At 48.2% G+C, this 10,437-nt stretch overlaps 1 pseudogene; it reads right to left on the bottom strand.

The window, feature by feature from the left end:
* Positions 1-783: 783 nt before the first annotated feature.
* On the bottom strand, positions 784-9,359 carry LOC132783333 (zinc finger protein 135 pseudogene; annotated as a pseudogene).
* Positions 9,360-10,437: the final 1,078 nt, after the last annotated feature.

The following is a 10,437-nucleotide window of genomic DNA, read 5'->3' as shown; positions in this document are numbered from 1 at the left end:
AATGTGCCCTAACAGACAGCTCGAATTAGGATTGCACTCAGCCTCTATGCCTTCCTATTACTTTTCCCCAAGCCCTAACTTTGTATCAATTCCCTAATAAACAGCACTTGAAATTTGCAACTTTTAACTTTTCTGCTTGCTACTTTGTGTCTTTCCCTTGCCTGAACTATCAAGAACATGAAATAAACCTTTTTCTAGGCTCCGGGGAACCGTGAGCCTGCCTGGGATGCCTTCCTGGTGTCCCAGGGACGCCGGATCTGTGTCAATTGAAACCGCGGATACGGGAATCCCCCCTTTCGGATTCCCGTATCCGCGAAAATCATAAAATGGTGGTTCGGCTCCATTTTAATGCCATATTTTTCTGTATTAAATTCTAAACTGCTATCTTGCTTTTCTCATTTTGGATCCCTATGCTCGGGAAATAGCCCCTCTATTTTTGAGAATATAATTTGACAGAAAACAGCTGATTGCCAAAATCGGCGGTTCCATGCAAACAACTCGACTGCTTCTCACTGGCGCTCGCCCCTGCCTAGCTCCGGACCCAGGGACTTGATGCGGCTCCCCCCCCCCCCCATGGGACCTCGGAGAGGAGCCCGGCCAGGGAGCCCCGGCCCTTGGGAAGGAATTGCAGTTTCCCAAGGACCAAGCCGTGGATTCATGGCAGCTCGGCCAGAGCCCCCTCTGTAACCTTTGCCAGATCAGAAACTTTTCCGTTGCCTGCCTTGGACTTCAGGAAGCATCTATTTCTCATGAACTTTCTCCAGAAACATTGAACTCAAAGTCTTCAAATAAAAAATCAATTCTTTTATTAAATATACTTGGGACATGGGATGGGGACGGAATCTTTTGTACTATGTAATGCTTATGATTTAATTGTATATGTTTATCTTTCTGTGAAATATTATTTGCCCTTCTGTTTCACCCCTCGCCCCTTGCCCAAGAAATGCGACCAGGAAGTATTCAGTGCCTGAGGGAGGGCTATTGTCCCACTCGAAACCAACCTTATCACAAAACATTTGCATGGACAATAGCAACTGGAAATTCTTTGTTTATTTTCTGAGTTGGTCTGATAAACAGGGAATTTCTCTAGGCATCTTGATTTAATCACAAAGGGGTGAGATGGACCCCAGGGGTCTCCTCGCCCGGCTCTGTTTATTTTTTTTCTAAAGAACCCATCAAGAGACACACCTTATCAGATCTGGGACAGGAAAACCTTTCTTAAATTAATCAAGTTTTTCCGGCCAAACAATGCCTCAATGCCCCAGCTGGCCGGTAACGTCATAATCCCACTGCCTTCCATTGTCCGCGCTCATCCCGCCTCCTCTTCCCTGATTCGTCAATCCTTGGAAGCGAGAGGAGCGCCCTGATTGGCTCCCCAGAGGCGGGGAAGCCTGCTGATTAGCCCAGAACGAGGCGGGCTGCCAAGCCTCCTCCCAGCTGTTCGAGCAGTCAACCAATTACCGACGAGCTGGGCGGGGAAGGGCGGGCGGGAAATTTGAAATCTCTGTCTGTATTTTGTCTATAAAATACTTGCAAAACTCTGTACCGGCATGCTTGTGGTGGAAATATTCCCACAATTGCATCCGATCTCAGCTGAATCGCTAATAAAGAGCCTCGGTTGCCACCTTCTTCCACTTTGGTGAGACTTTATTATTTTTAATATTTTTCGTCGTTGGAATTCGTTTCTCTGTTCTCGCCAAAGTTCAGGGACCCTCTTTGGTGCGGTCCTAGGGGTCTCCTTTACTGGGGGGACCCTAACATCCGTTACTCCATATTTTCAAATGCCCGCTCAAAAACCCATGTTTTGAGATGCTTTTGGAATGATAGGAGCAAAGAAGCCGACCTAATGTCCCTAGGAAGGGCATTCCATAGCCGAGGGGCCACCACTGAGAAGGCCCTGTCTCCCGTTCCCGCCAACCGTGCTTGTGATGATGGCGGGACCGAGAGCAGGGCCTCTCCAGATGATCTTAAAGTCCTCACAGCTTCATAAGGGGAAATTCGTTCAGACAGGTAAGTTGGGCCAGAACAGTTTAGGGCTTTATAGGCTAAAGCCAGCATTTTGAATTGTGCCCGGTAGCAAGCTGGCAGCCAGTGGAGCTGGCATAACAAGGGAGTTGTATGCTCCCTGAGACCTGCTCCAGTTAGCAATCTGGCTGCTGTCCGTTGGACCAGTTGAAGCTTCAGGGCAGTCTTCATGAATCCCATGTCTATGTAGACTTGATATCTCAGAAAAGCTCTTTCCACACATCAAGCATTTATAGAGTTTCTCTTCAGTGTGAGTCCTTTGATGAGAATGTAAATTTGAACGATGAGAGAAGCTCTTTCCACACTCCAGGCAGGTATAGGGTTTCTCTCCAGTGTGAGTCCTCTGATGTCTATGTAGATCTCCACTCTGAGCAAAGCTCTGCCCACACTCCAGGCAGGTATAAGGTTTCTCCCCAGTGTGAGTCCTTCGATGTGAACGTAAGCTTGAACTATGAGTGAAGCTCTGCCCACACTCCAGGCATGTATAGGATTTCTCCCCAGTGTGAGTCCTTTGATGTGAGTGCAAACTTGAACAATGAGTGAAGCTCTGTCCACACTCCAGGCAAGTATAGGGTTTCTCCCCAGTGTGAGTCCTTTGATGTGAGCGCAGACTTGAACTAAGAGCGAAGCTTTTCCCACACTCCAGGCATTTATAAGGCTTCTCCCCAGTGTGGATCCTTTGATGTGAGCGTAGACTTCCACTCTCAGTGAAGCTCTTCCCACACTCAAGGCATGTATAGGGTTTCTCCCCAGTGTGAGTCCTTTGATGTGCACGTAGACTTCCACTCTCAGTGAAGCTTTTTCCACACTGCAGGCATGTATAGGGTTTCTCCCCAGTGTGAGTCCTTTCATGTGAACGCAGACCTGAACTATGAGTGAAGCTCTTCCCACACTCCAGGCATGTATAAGGTTTCTCCCCAGTATGAGTCCTTAGATGTCGAAGTAGATTTCCATTCTCAGTGAAGCTCTGTCCACACTTCAGGCATGTATAAGGTTTCTCCCCAGTGTGAGTCCTTTGATGTTTGTGTAGATCTGCACTCTGGGTGAAGCTCTTTCCACACTCAAGGCATGTATAGGGTTTCTCCCCAGTGTGAGTCCTTTGGTGTGAACGTAGACTTCTACTCTCAGTGAAGCTCTGTCCACACTCCTGGCAGGTATAGGGTTTCTCACCCGTGTGAGTCCTTTGATGTGAATGCAGATGTGCACTCTGGGTGAAGCTCTTTCCACACCCCAGGCATGCATAGGGTTTCTCCCCAGTGTGAATCCTTTCATGTGAACGCAGGCTTCCACTCTGAGAGAAGCTCTGTCCGCACTCCAGGCATGGATAAGGTTTCTCCCCAGTGTGAGTCCTTTGATGTTTATGTAGATCTGCACTTTGAGTGAAGCTCCTTCCACACTCCAGGCATGGATAAGGTTTCTCCCCAGTGTGAGTCCTTTGATGTTTATGTAGATCTGCACTCTGAGAGAAGCTCTGTCCGCACTCCAGGCATGGATAAGGTTTCTCCCCAGCGTGAGTTCTTTGATGTCGCTGCAGATGTTCCCTTTGAGTGAAACGCTTTCCACATTCCAGGCATTTAGATGCTTTCTCCTCCATGTCAACAGAGATACCGGGGTTTAATTGTAATACAGATACTCAAATCTTCTTTTTTCCTTTGTTATCTGTAAGTGAGGTCAAGAATTCAGCCACACCGTCATCTGGAGATGATTTCTTCTTTTTATACTACTGATTTCATGACTGCATCCAAGAGGTGGCTCCACGGAATCCTCCTTTCCCTGGTCAAGAAAGAAGCAAAACATCAAGAATGAAAGCAGGAACCTTCTTTACCTCCTCGGTTTCCCCCCTTTTCTTTCATATGCCAAGAAATACAGACATCAGGGACTCACGCACATATAGATACCGGCAAAGGCAATCACTGACTTCTAAAAAAGGAAATGAATCCAGAAAGAAAGGAGAAAAGAAGGGCGGGAGGGAGGAAGAAAAGAATGAATGAATGAATGACAGAAGGAAGAAAGAAAGGAAAACACCTTTCTTCCAATATCAAAGCATCACATTGATTTCATTGGGTCAAACAGAAATGTGGCCACAGGAACGGAAGGCAGGAAGTCCGAAAGGAATAGTTCTTCCCAATATTAAAGGGTATCGTTCACTGGATAATGGGGATAATGGGTTTCCCTGAATTACCAGGATGTGCTAAGTCACGAGGGACACAGGATTGCCTCCCATCCCACAGTTGGTCCCAGATCTGATTCCTGAGCATCCCAAATTGTTTGTGAATATTTTAATGAATATATTTTGTGAATATTTTATGAATATTTATGCTAATATTTTAGTGACTATTGCAATGAATATATTTTGCGAATATTTCTGCAAACATTTTAATGAATATTTTTCAAATATTTCAGTGAACATATTTTTTTTAAAAAAATTAAAATTATTTATGACCCATGTAATGCTGTGTTGTATTGTTTATGTTTGAGGCTGTGATTGAGTAGTACTCTCTACTGCCCTTGTGCTACTGGGTTGTGCAAGGATTGTTTTGACTTTCGCTTCCTTTGTTCTGCCTACTGTGTTCTTCTACGTCTTGTCGCTTACTGGAATGGATGTGTTTTGAATTGCTCTAAGTAAACTGAACCTGTTTGTAACCACACATCTTCCAGAGTCCATGATTTATTCTACTAAATCTGGGGAAACTTCTGTCTAAACCTAACAAATATATCACAAGAAGGGCTTCTCTGGCTGACACAGTATACTCCATGTGGTTCAAGCTTGCCAGGTTGGAGAAAAAAGCAAGCTTTAAGATAGATCATGTTATGTCGGCTGAAAGGGTTTGAGAAGGTCAATTAAAAAAGGGAGAGTGAAAGGAGCTGCCAGAAAAATATTCACAGAAATATTCATAAAAATATTCATAGAAAGTCATAAAAATATTCACAAGAAATAATTAATATATTCACAAAATAGTAAAATGTTCACAAAATATTCACTAAAATAATCAGAAAAATATTCACATAAATAAATATTCATTAAAATATCTAGATAAATATTTGCAGAAATATTCACAAAAACCATTAAAATATTCACATTGGCGGAGACGAGAATATTCCCAATATTCTTGTCCCTGCCAATTCCTCCTCCTGTGACAGTGGCAGGACGGAGAGCAGGGCCTCCCAGGAGGATCTTAATTTCCACAATGGTTCGTAGGGGGAGATGTGTTCGGACAGGTAAACTGGGCTGGGGCCATTTAGGGCTTTATAAGCCAAAGCCAGCACTTTGAATTGTGCCTGGTAGCAAACTGGCAGCCAGCGGATTGGGCGTAACATGGGAATTGTGTGCTCCCTGTATGCCGCCCCAGTTATTAACCTGGCTGCCTCTCGTTGGACTATTTGAAGCTTCCAAGCAGTCTTCAGAGGCAACCCCACATAGAGTGGGTTGCAGTAGTCTATCCTGGATGTAACGAGAGCATGGGCCACCGTGGCCAAGTCTGACTTCCCAAGGTACGGGCGCAGCTGGCGCACAAGTTTTAATTGGGCAAAAGCCCCCTGGCCACCACCAAGACCTGGGGTTCCAGGCTCAGCGATGAGTCCAGGGTCACCCCCAAGCTGTGATTCCCCCTCCCCACTTCTCATATCCTACACAAGGGTTGTTTCCACAGGAGGACATTGGTGGGGAGGCAGAATAACAGGAAAACAGGAGGAAGTGGTTGTCCTCCTTCGCCCCACAAAGTGGCCCATCCTCCTCCCCCCCCCTCTCTCTCTCTAGCGCCCCCTGGTGGCCTCTGCCCGGATAATCAAATATTCACACAAACAGCATTAATAAGAGCATTAAGAAGACAGAGGTCCTCCAGGTCAGTCGCTCGGCTGAACGAGGTATAGGATGGCAACTCGTGTTTGACGGGGCTACACTCCCCTTGAAGATACAGGTCCGCAGTCTGGGGGTCCTCCTGGACTCAGCGCTGATGCTTGATGTTCAGGTGTCAGCCGTGGCCGGGAGTTAAAACTTGTGTGTCAGCTGCGACCGTACCTTGAGAAGTCTGACTTGACCATGGTGGTCCACGCCTTAGTTACCTCTACATAGGGCTGCCCTTGAAGATGGTTCGGAAACTACAGCTAGTGCAAAGGTCAGCTGCCAGATTGCTAACTGAAGCAAGTTACAGGGAGCGGTCAACCCTAAGCCGCCCTGAGTCCCCCCTAGGGGGTTGAGAAGGGCGGGGTAGAAGCACCCCAAATAAATAAATAAATAAATAAATAAATAAACCCTCCTGCTTAAACAGCTCCACTGGCTGCTGACAAGTTTCTGGTCCCAATTCAAGGTGCAGGTCATTACCTATAAAGCTCTAAACCAGGGGTCCTCAAACTAAGGCCCGAGGGCCAGATACAGCCCTCCAAGGTCATTTACTCGGCCCTCGTTCAGGGTCAACCTAAGTCTGAAAGCACACAACAACAATCCAATCTCATCAGCCAAAAGCAGGCCCAGACTTTCCATTGAAATATTAATAAGTTTATATTTGTTAAAATTGTTCTTCATTTTAATTATTGTATTGTTTTTAAGTTGTTTTTCTGCGCTACAAATAAGATATGTGCAGTGTGCATGGGAATTCATTTTTCCCCAAATTATAATCCGGCCCTCCAGCAGTTTGAGGGACTGTGACCTGGCCCTCTGTTTACAAAGTTTGAGGACCTCTGCTCTAAACGGTTCAGGACCCACCTACCTGTGTGGCCGCCTCCTTCCCTTTGAACCCACACGGTCCTTAAGATCTTCCGGGGATGCTCTTCTCTCGCTCCCGCCCCCGTCTCAGGTGCGACTGGTGGGGACGAGAGAGAGGGCATTCTCGGTGGTGGCCCCCCGTCTCTGGAACTCCCTCCCCAGGGAGATTAGGCTGGGACCCTCCCTAGCCACATTCCGTAAGGAATTAAAGACGTGGGTGTTTTGTTGTGCCTTCGACTGATGACCCCTATGGCAAACGATTGTACCGTGATCTGTTTTCATCATTTAATCTGAATTACTATATCACATCATTATTCATATATGTAAGTTTATCTGAGATGATCCTGATCCTGTTTTAATTACTCTGTTTTCACAATATCTCCTGTGCCATTTATGTTCCTATCCACCTTATCAAATTATTTGCCCTTTAATCATTTCTTATGTTGGCCTTATATTGGGAGTCACTTTGGACCGTGCCCTAACATACAAGAAGCACTGCCTGAACATCAAACAAAAAGTGGGCGCTAGAAACAACATCATACGAAAGCTGACTGGCACAACCTGGGGATCACAACCAGATACAGTGAAGACATCTGCCCTTGCGCTGTGCTACTCTGCTGCTGAGTATGCATGCCCAGTGTGGAACACATCTCACCACGCTAAAACAGTGGATGTGGCTCTTAATGAGACATGCCGCATTATCATGGGGTGTCTGCGCCCTACACCACTGCAGGAATTACACTGCTTAGCCGGTATTGCACCACCTGACATCCGCCGGGAAGGAGCAGCCAATAGTGAAAGGACCAAGGAGGCAGAGACATCTCCAGCTCATCCCTTGTTTGGGTCTCAGCCAGCACGTTAATGACTTCAATCAAGACATAGTTTTCTTAGATCTACAGAGACACTCGCTGGAACACCTCAGCAAGCGAGAGTCCAAAAGTGGCAGGCTCAAACCCAGAAGTGATACCAAATGAGGGACTCCCCCCTGGGCACACAGAAGACGGGGCAACTTGGAAGGCGCTGAACAGACTGCGCTCTGGCCCCACGAGATGCAGAGCCAACCTTCAGAAATGGGGCCACAAAGTGGAGTCTACAACATGTGAGTGTGGAGAAGAGCCAACCACTGACCCCCTGCTGCAATGCAACCTGAGCCCTGCCACATGCACCATGGAGGACCTTCTTGCAGCAACACCAGAGGCACTCCCAGGGGCCAGATACTGGTCAAAGGACATTTAACCAACTACCAAGCTTGCAAAATCTGTGGGGGGTTTTTTTTTTAATCTGTGTGTTTGTTTTGTTCTGTTAGAAATGTAATACAATGGTATGGTTGCTGATGACACGATAAATAATAATAATAATAATAATAAAATGTTGGCCTCCTTCCCCCTCCAAAACTGGTTTGCTGTGGCTTGATACTTATGCTGTTTGTGCTATTTTAATTTGTAATTTGCTATTGTTTTTGTTTTTAATGTGTGTGTTGCCTGGGCTTGGCCCCTTGACAGCCGCCCCGAGTCCCCTTGGAGAGGAAAATGGAGGCGGGGGAGAAAAATAAAGTTCTTCTTCTTCATTTTAGATATAATGTGTATTCTTTTATTTCATATATTCAAGTTGTCGTAAAAGAAGAAATAAGACACACACACACACCAAACAAAAAACAAGAAATCACCAAAAAGGAAGAAAAGTTTTTGAAGGAAAAGAAGGAAGTAGAGAAGATCAGAGAAGGAAGGAAGGAAGAGGAGAGAGGGGGAGGGAAGGGAGGGAGGGAGGGAGGAAGAGGAGAGGGGGGGGAGGGAAGGAAGGAAGGAAGGAAGGAAGGAAGGAAGAGGAGAGAGGGGGAGGGAAGGGAGGGAGGGAGGGAGGAAGAGGAGAGGGGGGGAGGGAAGGGAGGGAGGGAGGGAGGAGAAGAGGAGAGGGGGGGAGGGAAGGAAGGAAGGAAGGAAGGAAGGAAGGAAGGAAGAGGAGAGAGGGGGAGGGAAGGGAGGGAGGGAGGGAGGAGATTGGGAGGGAAGGAAGGAAGGAAGAGGAGAGAGGGGAGGGAAGGAAGGAAGGAAGAGGAGAGAGGGGGAGGGAAGGGAGGGAGGAAAAGGTTGTAAGAGAGGAATAAAAGAAGAAAGAGAGGAAGCTGAAAAGAAAGAAGGAAAAGAAGAAAGTAGAGAAGATCAGAGAAGGAAGGAAGGAAGGAAGGAAGGAAGGAAGGAAGGAAGAGGAGAGAGGGGGAGGGAAGGGAGGGAGGGAGGAAGGAAGTGGTTGTAAGAGAGGAGTAAAAGAAGAAAGAGAGGAAGGTGAAGGGAAAGAAGGGAAAAGAAGGAGGAAGGGAGGGAGGGAGGAAGCGCTGAGAAACCAAACCTGGCGAGGAAGAGATCCAAGGCCTTTTTCTCCTTCCTTCCTTCCTTCCTTCCTTCCTTCCTTCCTTCCTTCCTTCCTTCCTTCCTTCCTTCCTTCCTTCCTTCCTTCCTTCCTTCCTTCCTTCCTTCCTTCCTTCCTTCCTTCCTTCCTTCCTTCCTCGATCTCTCTCCCTTCCTTCCGGAAATAGAGGCAGCCGCAGAGGGGGCGGGGCCTGCAATGACGCCATCGCCTCCCTCCCGCCCTCACGGAGCATCCGCGCTCCTGATTGGCTGCCCGGGAAACAGGTAGGTTAGCTGACTCTCTTAACTCCGCCTCCTGTAGAGTTTATTTGCATATTTAAAGGGAAGCGGCCCCTTCCTCCCTCCCTCCCATTGACACACGTTTCTGCGCAGGCGCGCGCAGGCCTTCCTTTGGCTCCGTTTGCTTTTCTTGCAGCCCCGAAAAAAAGCCGCGGCGCCCCTTCTTTCGGAACAGGGCCGTGACAGACAGGAGTGGCGCCCGATTTATTTATCGTGTCAGGAGACACCAGGCAGTTGTATTACATTTTTAACAAAACAATAAAAAAAACAAAAGTTTGCAAGCTTGGTAGTGGATTGAATGTCCTTTGAGCAGTCAGTCCTTTGAGCCCCTTGGGGTGCTGCCTCCGGTGTTGCCGCCGCAAGGAGGTCCTCCCCCCTGGGGCATCATGTGGAAGAAGGGCTCAGGGGGCATGGCAGCAGGGGGTCAGGGCTTGGCTCTTCTCCCCACTCGCATGCCGTGGATTATTCCCCTTTGTGGAATCCCCATTTCTGGAGGTTGGCTCTGCATCTCGTGGGGCCCGAGCGCAGTCTGTTCAGCGCCTTCCAAGTCGCCCAGTCTTCTTCTGTGTGCCCAGGGGGGAGTCTCTCATTGCGTATCAGGTTCTGGGTTAGACCCTGCCACTTTTGGACTCTCACTTGCTGGGGTGTTCCAGCGAGTGTCTCTGTAGATCTTAGAAAACTATGTCTGGATTTAAGTCGTTGTCGTGCTGGCTGATACCCAAACAGGGGATGGGCTGGAGATGTCTCTGCCTTGGTCCTTTCATTATTGGCTGCTACTTCCCGGCGGATGTCAGGTGGTGCAATGCCCGCTAAACAGTGTAATTTCTCCAGACCCCTCCCGACAGAGGCCCCTCCCTCCCTTCCTCCCTCCCAGAGAGACAGAGAGGGGCTCGCTTCCTTCCGGGGGCGGGGCTCCTCCCTTTGGGACTCCTCCCAGGGAGAGGGAGGGAGGGGGGCGGGGCCTGGGTCTGGACACACACCCCGAGGGAGGGAGGGAGGGAGGGAGCGAGGGAGGGCCCTCATTGGCTGACCAAGTGGGGAGGGTGGGGCCCTGCCTCTTGAGGC

This window comes from Anolis sagrei, chromosome 8 (genome assembly GCF_037176765.1).
Source record: "Anolis sagrei isolate rAnoSag1 chromosome 8, rAnoSag1.mat, whole genome shotgun sequence".
NCBI lineage: Eukaryota > Metazoa > Chordata > Lepidosauria > Squamata > Dactyloidae > Anolis > Anolis sagrei.
This window is presented reverse-complemented; position numbering and strand designations above follow the sequence as displayed.